Source organism: Phalacrocorax aristotelis, chromosome 7 (assembly GCF_949628215.1).
Source record: "Phalacrocorax aristotelis chromosome 7, bGulAri2.1, whole genome shotgun sequence".
Taxonomy (NCBI): Eukaryota; Metazoa; Chordata; class Aves; order Suliformes; family Phalacrocoracidae; genus Phalacrocorax; species Phalacrocorax aristotelis.
Window position 1 is genome coordinate 6,163,609 of NC_134282.1, and position 12,746 is coordinate 6,176,354.

The 12,746-nt window shown below is 38.0% G+C and overlaps 1 long non-coding RNA gene across 7 annotated transcripts in view; it reads left to right on the forward strand.

The window, feature by feature from the left end:
- Positions 1-12,746, forward strand: part of LOC142059656 (uncharacterized) — a 67,619-nt gene that overhangs the window by 28,343 nt on the left and 26,530 nt on the right. For 4 of the 7 annotated variants that reach the window (XR_012661471.1, XR_012661469.1, XR_012661468.1 and 1 more), the window contains 2 exons: positions 24-196; positions 12,474-12,584. This is a non-coding gene — a long non-coding RNA (uncharacterized LOC142059656). Of the gene's footprint in view, positions 1-23; positions 197-5,331; positions 5,537-12,473; positions 12,585-12,746 lie in introns of those variants that run through there. The other 3 variants (XR_012661470.1, XR_012661474.1, XR_012661472.1) reach the window with 3 other exon arrangements.

Here is a 12,746-nt window from a genome sequence, read left to right on the forward strand (position 1 = left end):
TTCCCTCTCCTTCCTCTTCCCAGGGATTATAGGGGTTCCTGGGTAAATGCTAAAACTGTTCAGTAACACACTGACACACATCCTTCAAAACAGTTTAGGACCTTTAAGAGAAATAGTTGGAAAGCTGCCAGTGCTGGGCATGGGATACTTGTCTGCACTTGTGAGATTACAGAGCGTTAGCGCTATGAAATGCACGGTGAGTTAGAATTTGCTTCTAATCAAAGTTATGCAAACACTGAAAATGTTTCTTTGTTTTACATGATTCATATAGATTGTGTATTACCTCCAGGGAAATACTAAGAAAACTTTTACTCTGTAGGAGTTGTGGGTTTGGGGGTTTTTTTGGGTTGGTTTTTCTTTTGGGGGGGAGGGGTGCAGGTGTTTGGTTTGTTTGTTTTTTTTTTTACTATACTTCAACATATATTTAATTGCTGGACTAGAACTGGTATATAAGACATCAACATTGCCTTTTAAGAAAATCAGTCCTCTTAAAAATGCTTAGGTGTGTATGCAGTACATTATAACACTAACATTATATATTGACTGAAGAAAGTGAGAGGACTCCTCTAAAGACTTCCTACTCTTGTAGGAGGACAACACATACAATTTACGATATACCATGAATTTTCATTTAACCAAAACACTACTCCTTCCTCCCTCCCTCCCTCCCTCCCTTTCTTCCTCCCTCCCTTCCTTCCTCCCTCCCTTCCTTCCTCCTTACTCCCTTCCTTCCTCCTTACCCCCTTACTCCCTTCCTTCCCTCGCTTCCTGAAATCCTATAGAAAATAAAGTAAAATTAACCCTGACCCAGATCTCCATAAATATTGCAAAAATATCAAGTAAAAGCAGAGTGTCCTAAGGAATGTTTATATGGAATGTTTTGGGGGCTGAGCTTAGAGTAGTAAAAAGGACATGGGATCAACATGGCCATTGCATTTTCCAAAATACATTGGCTTGTGTCACAGCATGGAATTAAACTTAGATGTTTGCCATTTTTTCTCCTGAATAAGTTTGTCTGAGGAGTACTGTGTGATATCTCTGGTGAAAAGTGATGTTTAATTTTGAAGGCAAAGTATGTTACGGTATCATTGACTACTACTATAATAGGTTAGTAATGTGGAACAAAAAGAATTAGTAGGACTAAACCTCTTCATTTCATTTATAATGATCTACTATCAAATATTCTGTTCTCATTCAAGGATTTAAATGCAAAAATAAAAAATCTGCAGCAGTGATGGATAGAATGGTACTTCAACCACAGGTTTTTCACATGCACAGACCGTACCCTATGGATTCTGTTGACCTCTGTAGGAGAGGTGAAGTCACAGGTACAGATCAGAGTCCTCCTGAAGAAGAAACGGTGATAGGGCAGAGTGCTTGGACATGTAGAGAGGACTGCCTCCTTGTCTTTATGGCAGACCAGTGTAACTGAAATGGACTTTCAGAAAGGACCTAAGCTGTGATTTTTAACTTTCAGTCCTCTCTGAATAAATTACTGCTTATGATAGGCTTCATTACTTTCTCAAAAGCTGGCCATAATCAGAAGTAGGTAAAGAAGGAGTGCTTTTTATCATTTCTTTGGAGAAACACTGCATACTCACCTTGCAAAACAGTAATTGTACATCACTTTTCTCTGACATGTTATAGAAGAAAGAAAAGACATTAGTGAGTAAGGTAAAGAGACTCATCTTGTTGAAACATTGCATTCAATGTTAGAGAAGACCGTGCTTTATGCTCAGTAAAGCAGTTTAGTCCGTGACTGGTATACGGGAGTTGGACAATGGAAATTTGAGTGCAGAATCTCCAGCAATACTTTGCGTAGGCGGTTTAGACCGTAGGTAATCAAGGACTGTCTCTGCCATATTCCCTAGTTGAGTATCACAGTGCTTAATGCGATAGATCTTGGATAGGACCTAACAGTAAAATACAAATAATAATACATCTCAGTACCAGAACTTTTAATGTACCGTATTCTCTTAAGTAAAAAGAGAGCAAAAATATCCCCAGAACATATTCTGAATATTCCTGGATTGGTATAGGTACTGCAGTGTGAGAAGTCTGCAGAGCTGGGACAGCTGTCGGCTGTATTGTAAGGTGTTTTGGTTTTTTTAAATATCTTCACTAAAGGAGGGAAAAATGCTGATTCTTCTGGAATGACTCCAGTGCCAGCCACTTCATACTGTTCAGTAGCAAGATTACCAACTCCTACAGCTCTCTCTTTTTAAAAAGTCACTGAAATAATTTCTTCTACAAAAGACCAGACCATAAATACCAGTGTGTTAGATAAAGCCAATGCATCATTTCCCCTGTCATGTCCTACAGCATACGCAGGTTTGGTTTGAAACAGTTTAGATGGCAATTTCAGACTCTCACCTCTAAAGCAGAGGTGTAGATCTTGTCAAGGCATTGAAAAGAATGAGTAACAAGTTGCTGAATGTACAAGAAAAGGATGGTTTATATTTGTTGCCTCTGTTCTATTACTTCCCCTTGACTTGCAATTGTAGTTTTTTTAATTGCTTCTCTTTGTTCTTTGAATCACCATTGTTGCCTGGAACTGTAATATTTTTGTGCCATTTTGAGATCAGCCCTCAAGAGCACAGCATTAATTTTTCCTTTCCTAGCCACGGGCCATGCTTTTACCATTTACCGGTCCTGTCGTGGTGCGTGTCTCTCCATAAGTCCCACGCTAAAGAAGTGTCATTGCACCTGAGTAGTGACAACAGATAATAACCTATAATAAGGAAAATATTGATAGCTGTCATTATTCTTTAGCTTGTTTTTGTTACCGATTGTTTTTGAAAGAATACTCTGTTAAATGCAAGTCTGTTTCCCGATTCCTGACCATGTTATCAGCAATTACTACCCTAGCCTATAGAACATTTAATCACTTCTGAAAGGTGGGAGATTAATGAGAGGTATTTTGATATTCTCTTCATTTATTGCAGAACAAACAGCATGATGTGCAAGGGTGAATGAAGGGAGGAAACAGAAGCTGTTTTCTTTTTTCTTGAGCCGCTTGCTAAATCTATGACTCCCTGAAAAGAAACTTCAGCAGAGTCAATGACAGTTGAGACCCTGACAGATTCAAATAAGTCACAGGCCTCATGTGCATCGACGTACTTCTTGGAAACCAGCTTCTAAATAAGGGCCAGCTCCAACCGTTTTAATGAGTTCCCGCTGAAAAGCACCCCAAAGTTCAGTGCCTGCAGAAAGCCACGGTGGTCCCGTAGCAGTGTGCCAGTAGCCTACACTGCACGGCGTGTGTTGGTGCATATTAATGGCTCACACAGAAGTATTAACGCAATCGCTTTCACCTGCTCTGTACGAAATATATTTGTGTTGGGTTTTGAATCAATACACTTGTGTTCAAAGCCCTGCTTGGGCTATGGAAGAATGGGTTTTAACTGTTCCAAGTAACCAATTTTATTTATAAGGCTCTGGCTGTTAAAAGCCTGTTTGAGACAATCCAGCTACTCATTTTATACACTTGTATTGTGAATATTTAATTTCCTTTAGAGAAGGAGAGGCTTTGTTGCAGATTTGCTTGAAGATGGACGGGCTATTCATACAAACAGAATAAGCAGCTCAGAGCCCTAAGGCTGAGAAGTCACTTTTAATCCCTGTCTGAAACTAAGCCGAAGCCCTCTGGCCCATTGATTTGCAGGAGGCTTCAGTAACGTTGCCAGCTTTACCTTGTTTCGGTACTCATAATCACAGTGGTACCATGTGCATCCTAGGACTGATGCTTTTACAAAGCTGTGCAGAGCAAGAGAACTTATTTCTCTTGCAGAAGGTGATGGTTCTTTAGCAGCCCTTATATCAATGCCATCATAGCAGGGACCCTTTTTCAGGCCCTTTAAAACTAGTAAAACTTCTTTCTCTAGTTTTCTTTCTAGGCTTTCTCTGCCAGCCATCTTCGGTTTTCTGTCTTCCCAGGTCTTTCCATAGCAGACAATCACTGCCATTAAGACAAAGTACTCTCTTCCCCCAGATGGTAGAGCTTGTAAAGAGAAAAAAAAAAGAAGAAAGAGGAAAAAAAGAATGGTCTGCTTCTCTGCAAAGGGCACCTGTCTTTTACAGAGGATAAAATGTGGCCAGATGAGCTTAGCAACATTATTAATCAATCTGCAGAGACATCTTTCTTATTTTTTCCCTCTGTAGGAAAAATCTTCAGAAGCAAACAATCCAGGCAGAGGAAGGCATAAAACCTCTGCAGCCTCAGACAGGGAGGGTTACTTCTCCTCCTTGTTAAGTTAGCCTTACTGTCTCCAGTAGGAACATTTTTAGGGAAATTATATACCTTCTGTTTAAATTTATAGCAAAATGTAAGCTTTGAGAGCTTGTGGGTTCTTGTTGTTTAACAGAAGTTGCTTATTTCTTTGAAATAAGCATTATAATAATAATCACATTTAATTGGCTGTTGCTTCTGCCCAGATTCTTGATTGAAGAGCATCACCTTTATTGCAAGTTTCAACAAATGGCAGTGTTTTCCGTGCAAAAAGACCCAGGCAAGTATCTGTTCTCATAATTCATTCTTTGCAGAGATGTACTTAGCTATTGGGAATTGTAGAGAAGTGCATATCAGTATATCAAAGCATTTTACAAACTCCATAAGTAGAGAACTAACGCTTTGTTGATGCTTATTTTAGACTGACAGAAAAACTGAGTGATTCACCCAGATTCCCATGGCAAAGACTGCCCTTCCTCTCCTGTACCGTCACTGTTTGGCTCCTATACACATGTCCTCAGATGGCGTATATCTGTACAGTTCTTCAGTATGAAAAGAAAATGCTTTCACTACTGTGGGATTTTTCACTTTCTTTGTACTGCATTAATGGAAACTCCCACTGCCGCCAGGGGATTAAGATAGATGGATGCAGGATGCTGTGGCAGAGCCAACCCTGTATGGAGACAGATGCAGGGTTTTATATCTAAAAGCCCCATCCAAAGGTAGTTAAAATACCTGAATAAACAGAATGAAAATTCAGAGATCAAAATAAAAATAAAATGTCCTGAAATTTACTTCAGAAATGGAAAACGCTGGGGGGGGAAAACCTTCATTTTGAAACACAACAAAACTAAGTAGACTCATCCAGAGAGAAGGCGACTCTCCCATAAGAGGTTAAGTTGTCCACGATCATATTTTCTGCATCTGTGAAATAGAAAATATGTCATTTAAAGAAAGGTAATGCCACTTACTTCAAAAGAAAATACAGCACAGTCAGTAAGTAACAAATAAGTAATTTGAAACTATTGAGTAAGGTGGTAAAGAAAGAAACATTTGCACACTGCAGAGATGGTTAATTTCTACTATGACTGCTACTGAAATGTCCCCGTGATGCTGCTAAAAAAATTTAAAATGTTTTCTTTTTTATTTCCATATTGTTTGGAAATTTTCCCAATACCATCATAGACTCTTTATTCCCTGTTTGTAGTTCTTTTGTCTGTATCAGAGTTGAAAGTGAAGCTGACAGTTAATAACTGTATGGGAAGGGTCTTGTTGACGTGATTATCATGGAGAGCAATGAATAATAAAGTGAATATCTGAATGTGTTAATTTCTTTCTTCTCTCACCTGTCGCGCTTATCAGTATAAGCAGCTCTTTCACAGTGGTTTCTGAAAGTCTGATTTTAATGTAATCTATAGATGGGCAGTGAGGGAGCAATAGCTTATTTTCAAACTATGTAAGAGGGAAGATAGGATCCAACTTTTATACATTTTCATCTAAACCTATTTTTATTTCTTAAAATTTCTCCTCCCTTCATAAGGCTGCTAGAGAATGAAAATGGCCAGGAAAAATCTCTGTGTTTCTCATGGCTCTGCTGCCGTCAGAAACCCTTGAGTGGTCCCTACCTGTCGTCCTCTTTGTCACTACTCTTGGTAAACAGAGAGCAGAGACTTCCACAAAAAATAAAAGCAGAATCAATAGAAAGTTTATCTGATTTTCAGTCAGATGCCTGCCACTGGGCATGCATTCATTGTCTACCTGTCCTTCCTTCTGATCGGTTAAATTAATGGTTCAGAAGCTGAACTAAAGAAAAACCAAACAAGTTTTGTACTGGAAAAGCTAACATGAGGCATATTGCTGGCAAAGGGTGGAAAAAGGGAGGGTGTATAGAAAGATCTGGAGGGTTCAGAACATTGGATTAAGTCCAGGGATTTGTGGCTGAAAGTGGATAAATGCAAAGCATTTCTCTCAAGGGGCAGAAAAAAAATAATAACAAGCAGAAATAAAATACAGGAGAGCAGGACAGAGAGCAGCAATGCAGAAAAGGTTCTGAGGGAGACAGCAGGTAACAAATTAAATATAAGTGAAATGTGAGGCTATTAGGGGAAAATGCCACAGCTATTTTGGAGTGCATTCCTCATGAGGAGAGAAAAGTGATAATGCACATTCCCACAGCCTTACTGTGATTATAACTAGACTATTGTGTTCACTGGGGGAGAACCACAATGAATTAATGGTGCTGATAAACTGGAGGTGTCCAAGCAAGAGGTACCTGTACACTTTCTCTGTTAACAGGGTCCTTGGAAGTCACTGTGGTTTACCAGTGATCTATGATGGCCAGAAGAGATTTAAAAGGATGCTGTGATGCCAGGGAGAATTTTGAGAGGGAAGATTCATTTAGCATCTGGACAGGTCTATGATAAAGGCCTTTTGCATTGCTGTGTTGTGGCAGTAATTGACTCTTAAATTTGAGATGCTATGGAACAACTGTCCTCCTTGCTGATGAAGAAGTATGTGACTAAAAGAATCATCAGAAATCCAAGAAGGAGCTGAATATCAGTGCAAACGGGGGATATTTTCTGCCCTGGCCCAAATTTTCTGTCCTCCTCCACAATTCACACAATTTCACGGCACCATTGTCATGTCCAGTGAAAGGAAGTTTGTGTTAATCAGGAATCTAAAAGAAATATTTCATTTTTAGCATGAATTCTGTCCTGCTTTGCTAGTACACATGGAAGATTTCAAGTTAGGGAAATGGAAGAGAATTTTAGGACTTTCTGTAACTCCTTGGTTTCCATCAGAGATGATTCAGTCTGTCAGACAGATCCGCTCTGTAAAATCTGCACTATTTCATGACACCTCAGGTTATTTCCTAGTATAATTAATATTTTCATCTCAAAGACTTTTAAAAGATCTCGTAAATAGTTGATGGATATCAACAAAGTGTTAACTGATGCAGAGACCAAGTAATGGGTTACGCAGGTTAACAAGTAACATACAATCCCTGGCTTAAACTATTCTGTAAAATGCTGGAGTACTTGCTGTTGTATTCTCTAGCAAATGTGTTAAAAATATTCTCGCCGTCAATTAATCACTTAGACAAAGGAATCTCAAATCCTCTAAAATATCTTAGTTTAAAATCAAACTAATGTCAAAACTGTTTACATTTTCCCTTTACCTTTCCCTGTTCTTTGAGACTTGCTCCTTTCCCTTTGCTTTTTAATCTATGCCTCTTCTCTCATCAATATTATTCCAAAAACTCAAAGTGCAAGAGTTGGGGGAAAAACAGTATCTAAGAAAAAAGATCATTCTATCAGTAAAAGGTGAAGGGTTCTAAATCTTTCAGTCATAGTGGAAGTGACCTTCTAGGCAAGCTACAATCATTTTTTTAAATTAGAAGTCATAATTTTAAAAGACATTACACTGATAGGATCAGTTAGTGACTCCAGTTAATTCAGATATCTCAATATATTTCTGGTTTCAGGTTTATAATTATACTGGAATATGCAACAATTCAGTTGCATGATAGATTATATTTATTTGATATAAATTCAATATTCTTGAATAGCATTCATTTTTTATAGTCCTTTGAAAAGGAAAAGGGTGATAAAGTCCACAATACCCTGCTTTTATTTTAGCCTCCTTAGTTCTTAGACCTTGAGGCAAAATATTTTTAAAATTACCTTGTAGATACTTTCTAGAATCCTCTCACACATTTGTTTTCCATTTGAATCATACTTTTATTACCATGAAATAAATACATTCATATTATGCATATAACTACAATTTCCTTTGAAGTATTTCTTACAGGCTAAAAGGCTTTGATAGGGGATGTCTAAATTTTTACAGATTTTCACTAGAGCTACATTGTAATATTGTCATATTATTTTCTTGTACTGTTGTGGATTTTTTTGGGGGGGGGGGAGAAGGTTTGTTTAATAAACATTAATTCTTGGTGATTGAGTTTGGGACATAAGTGAGACAACACTTTTTGTCAGAGCAGTCAATTCATCATTCTTCCTTCCAAAAAGCAGTAATATAATAAATTATTAAAACAGATTGTGTGCATCTGTAACTACGTGCACCTGGGAGAGGGAAGAAAGCTTTTTAAATCTTTGCTATTCTTCTGACCAATGCCTAATTTCAGTGTTCATCCACTTGCCCTTGAAGACACAGTCCATCGGCCCTTTGAATTATTTGCTAGCAATTGTTCCTGCTCTGGAAGCCCTAGACACTATCCAAATGTGAAATGGGGGGCCTTATCCCCCAGAAGCGTACAACAGAGTGCAGCTGTGGTGCTGTCATTGCTGTGAGAACAAGATAAGGACAGCAATATCCAAGCAGGTGTGTTCAGATCAGACTGCAAAATCTCCTGCTAAAGTAGGATAGTTTTGCCTGAACTGAACTCCAGATTGCTACCACCACCATCTAGGTAGCTTAAAGGAGACCTGAATAGCTCTAAATTATACTGCAGTAGTCTTTCCACTGGTATTTTGTTATCTTTTTCTCCAGGATTTCTACTGGTTTTGATAGGCATTAAATCAGCTTCTTGCTGTTTCTCCCTTTGTATGCTGACCCTTTAAAGATGTTGAGTCAGGATCAGCAGGCTGGTCCTGATGGAGCGTTACACCCCACTGGCTCCATCTTCATCCTTCACTTAATGTCTTCCCAATAGTTTATGTCTCAAACATTTCCTCTTAGACACCCAATTTTAAATAAAAATAAATAATACGCTCTAAGCTGTCCCTTTTGGAAGGAATTTCTTATTAATATTTGTTCATATTCAGGAGACGTTTGCTTCATAAAATTAGTTGACATTTAAAATTCAATCAATTATAATCTCACCTCAAATTTTGTGCTAGCAGAGTCAAGCACAAGCAGTGTACAATAGCTAAATCATAAAACAATTAGGAATAATAGCTCCTTTAGGTAATGATACTGTTAAATATAATTAAGATTTGCATTAATTGTTTCAGATGTTTCTGACTGACAACTATTTCAAGTCAGATTTCGACACGTTTTCAGCTCAAATCTTGCATGTTAGGAATAGGTTGTTTAACATACAAAGAACAGTTCTCTACATGTTTTATCCATGTGATTCACTTACTTGGTTCTTTTGCGCTTTTTTGTGGAAGAAATAATCTGACTGACTATACTGGGAAAGACCTGGCATAATGTGAAGTACTTAATAATAGAAGACTGTGAAATGAAGGAAAGTGAAAAAGAAGTCAATACCTTATTGTTAAATATTGAAAATGGGCATGTTTTGTGAATAGGCAGGGTCCTGTTATGGAGTAGTGTGTATATCTAAACCAGCAGTGACAGAAACTTTGCTTGATCAAAGCTGGGATTTCTTTCATTTTTTTTCAATAGCCAGTACACACAAAGCAACCAGGTTATACCATTAAATGCTCTACCTTTTAAAAGTAGTAGTTGTACCTTGAAAATATCTTGAAAGCTGAAATGTTAGTTGAATTAGTCAAAGAACTAAGAGAAGAATATAAGAACATTAAATTGAATAAGTCTTGTAGTTAAAGGTTTTGTAAACATCTTTACTTTGTAGGTTGTTATGACCTCCATAGAAAGTATTACCACCTGAGTGAAGGCAATATATATGTTACAGGAAAGAATATATTTCTTTTTTCAAAACAAGTATCTTCCTTCTGCAAAAATATTTTCATTTTTTCCCCAAATGTCAATACATTTTTTTGACTTGGGGATATTTTTTTTTAATTCGTCTTTGAATTACAAATTAAATGCAATTTTTATACTTTTGGGGTTTTGCCCCCCTCCCCCAGCAAATCTCAGTTTTACCACTTTGCCAGAAGAGTTAATCTTTTTTTCTTCTTGTGTTAGTTCTTTACCTTCTATGCTTCTTTCAGAGCTGATCAAATTGAATTTGAGTAGAATAACCAAGCTCGTTCACAATTTGAACTCACCATATTTATGGCATGATTAAGCAAAAGAAAAAAAAGACAACAAACAAAAAACCAAAGAAAAAACTGCCCGAAATAGCTTAGCAGCCCCATTGCCTTACACTGTGGGTACATTTTGGGAGCGCTGAATGTAATCTTGGTGAGATTGTAAAGGCCTCCTGGAGCAATAGGATAATACTGGGTAAATGTCTATGTCTTGATAATGTTTTACAACAGATTGCACTATAATTTTAAAAGAATTGCCTGTCACTATCACGGTCTCTAATGTCAAGTCTCTCGGAAGACCCCTTGTAGTCAGCTTTCTGGTTTGTCATACCACCTTCTAACGTGGCATTATTGCTGAAGGAGTCATCACATTATAAGATAATGAGGTGCCGTTCTCATCAAGTTAAACTATCTTGCATCAACATCTCTGGGACATGATGAAGGCCGTTTAAAGGTTCTTACTGTGACCTTGGAAGAACTGTCTTGTGCTTCTGCATATCCAAATTTCTGCGGACATTCGGAAACGTTTCAGAGGACAATTTTAACAACTGCTTACATATATTACTGCGACAGACTAGGCAGAACTGTAAAGATGTATTATCTTCTCAGGTTCTATCACAGCAGGTGTCACCTGTAGGAAAGCACTTCAAAAATAAAATTGCATAATGAAGGAAAGGTGGGGGTGGGGGAGGAGAAAGTTTGCATAATTACACCAGGTGAGAACAATCAGCTAATCTTGGTGATAAGCAGAATTTGGATTTAAGCCAAACTGTGGCCCAGAAACAGCCTTAGTGGGCTGGTAGGTCATGTCTTCTATCAGTAGAGGAGAGGTGAGTATAACCTGCATTTTTCTGATGTCCCTTTGCGGCCCTGCCCCAGGCTGGGAGCCAGGGAGGACGATGACCTGCTCCAGCTGCAGTGAGATGCAGTCTGAGCGGTGACTGGAAAAACTGCTTCTGATTTCTGAGGCTCCCTTCTCTCTCATCATCAGTATGCGACCCATGGAGAAATCTGTAAGAGTAACCCTGTGACTGAATAAGAGATATGGGAGTTGAAGGTTTCTTTTAAAAGGGAAAGTTGTGTTACAAATCTGTAAAATAACCATAGGGAGAAATGACCATTCTCCAGCCTTTCCTCTTGAAACGGTTTGACTAGCTGATGTTCCTTGTTTTTCTCAGCTCTGAGGTGCATATTAGTAAATACAAAGCTATTTAAAATATACATATGTCTCTGAATAGACCTTGAACATGAAAAAGAATCCTATCTTTTCTACAAGCCCTTCCCTGTAATAAATCATATGTAGGCCCCAGGCTGGCACTAAAAATATGTGTGAGGTGTTAGACACATCTTGTCCAATTTTTGTTAAAAATTAGAGACAAAATCTACCTGGGCAGAGCATCCATTGGGCCACAGTTTAGACAGACTTTTAAAAGTTTTGCTGGAAGCAGGCTTTAACGAAACACAAGCGTCAACCTTAAGTACTGTTGTCACGTATCTTTAACTTGGACTTTTTGCTATATATAATCATCCTAAATCCCATGTAGCTATATTTCTTCTATGATTTGATAAGCAGGCTAACATTAAGGTAGAAGTGTTATTTATACTATGAGTTGAGCTCAGTATATTGCTAGCCATTTGAAAGAAAGGTAGCCCCCAAAAAATAAAAAGGTGATATTATGGAAAATACAAGCACAGTACATTATGATAGCCGTTGAAAAGAAAATCCAGGGAACAGGTGAAATTGTTCATAGTGTATATTATCAAGAAACAAATCTCATGCACTTTGAGTACGGCTATTACCACTTGCACGAAATAGGTGATGAAGTGAAATACGAAGAACCATAGACCCATCAGCCTCCTGCCTACAGCACATAACGTCTTGCTTTCACCAAAGCAAATGGTACAGCGTATTAATGGCATTTAGCTATCCAAAGGAACTGGTGGACTTTCAGTCAGGTTCTCCAGTCACTTTTATGTGAGGAGTGAAATACTGTTTTCAAAAGTTTGAAAGAGACATATCTTAGCAATCCCTGGAAATAGCTTCTCTGCTAAGCTGCGCTGTGATTTATACGAGTTAGTATCAGTCTGGCTTCACTATGAAATTAAGTATTACTAGTCCCGAAGTATTTGGGTAACTTTTATTCTTAATTTTCTTTTGATAGGTGTAGCAAGTACGTTTAAAAGTGGAACAGTCATTCAAATTTTTCACAGAAAGTACAATTATAGATTTTTCTCTCCTTTAGTCCCTAGTACTCTTTTTTTTCTTGTAATAAAAGCTGACTACTTCCTTTCTCCATCAAACATGCTGTATATCTGCCTTTCAGATCAATTGTGCCATGCTTCTTTAGACAAGTGTGTAGAAAATAACCAGCTGCAGTCCTGCTTTTCCACTCATGAGTATTTCAAGAATCTTGTAAAAGGAAAACTTGTAACAGGTACGTGTTTAATAACAACCTATAGTAAGATTTATTATGTCCAGATGTGTATGGCCTTTGGGGTTTTGCTGGGGCTTTCTGTTGGTTTTGTTGTGGTGGTGGTGTGCTGGCTTTTTGGGGGGGTGGGAGGGTGAGCTGAGTTATTTTGGTGGGAGGGGTGGA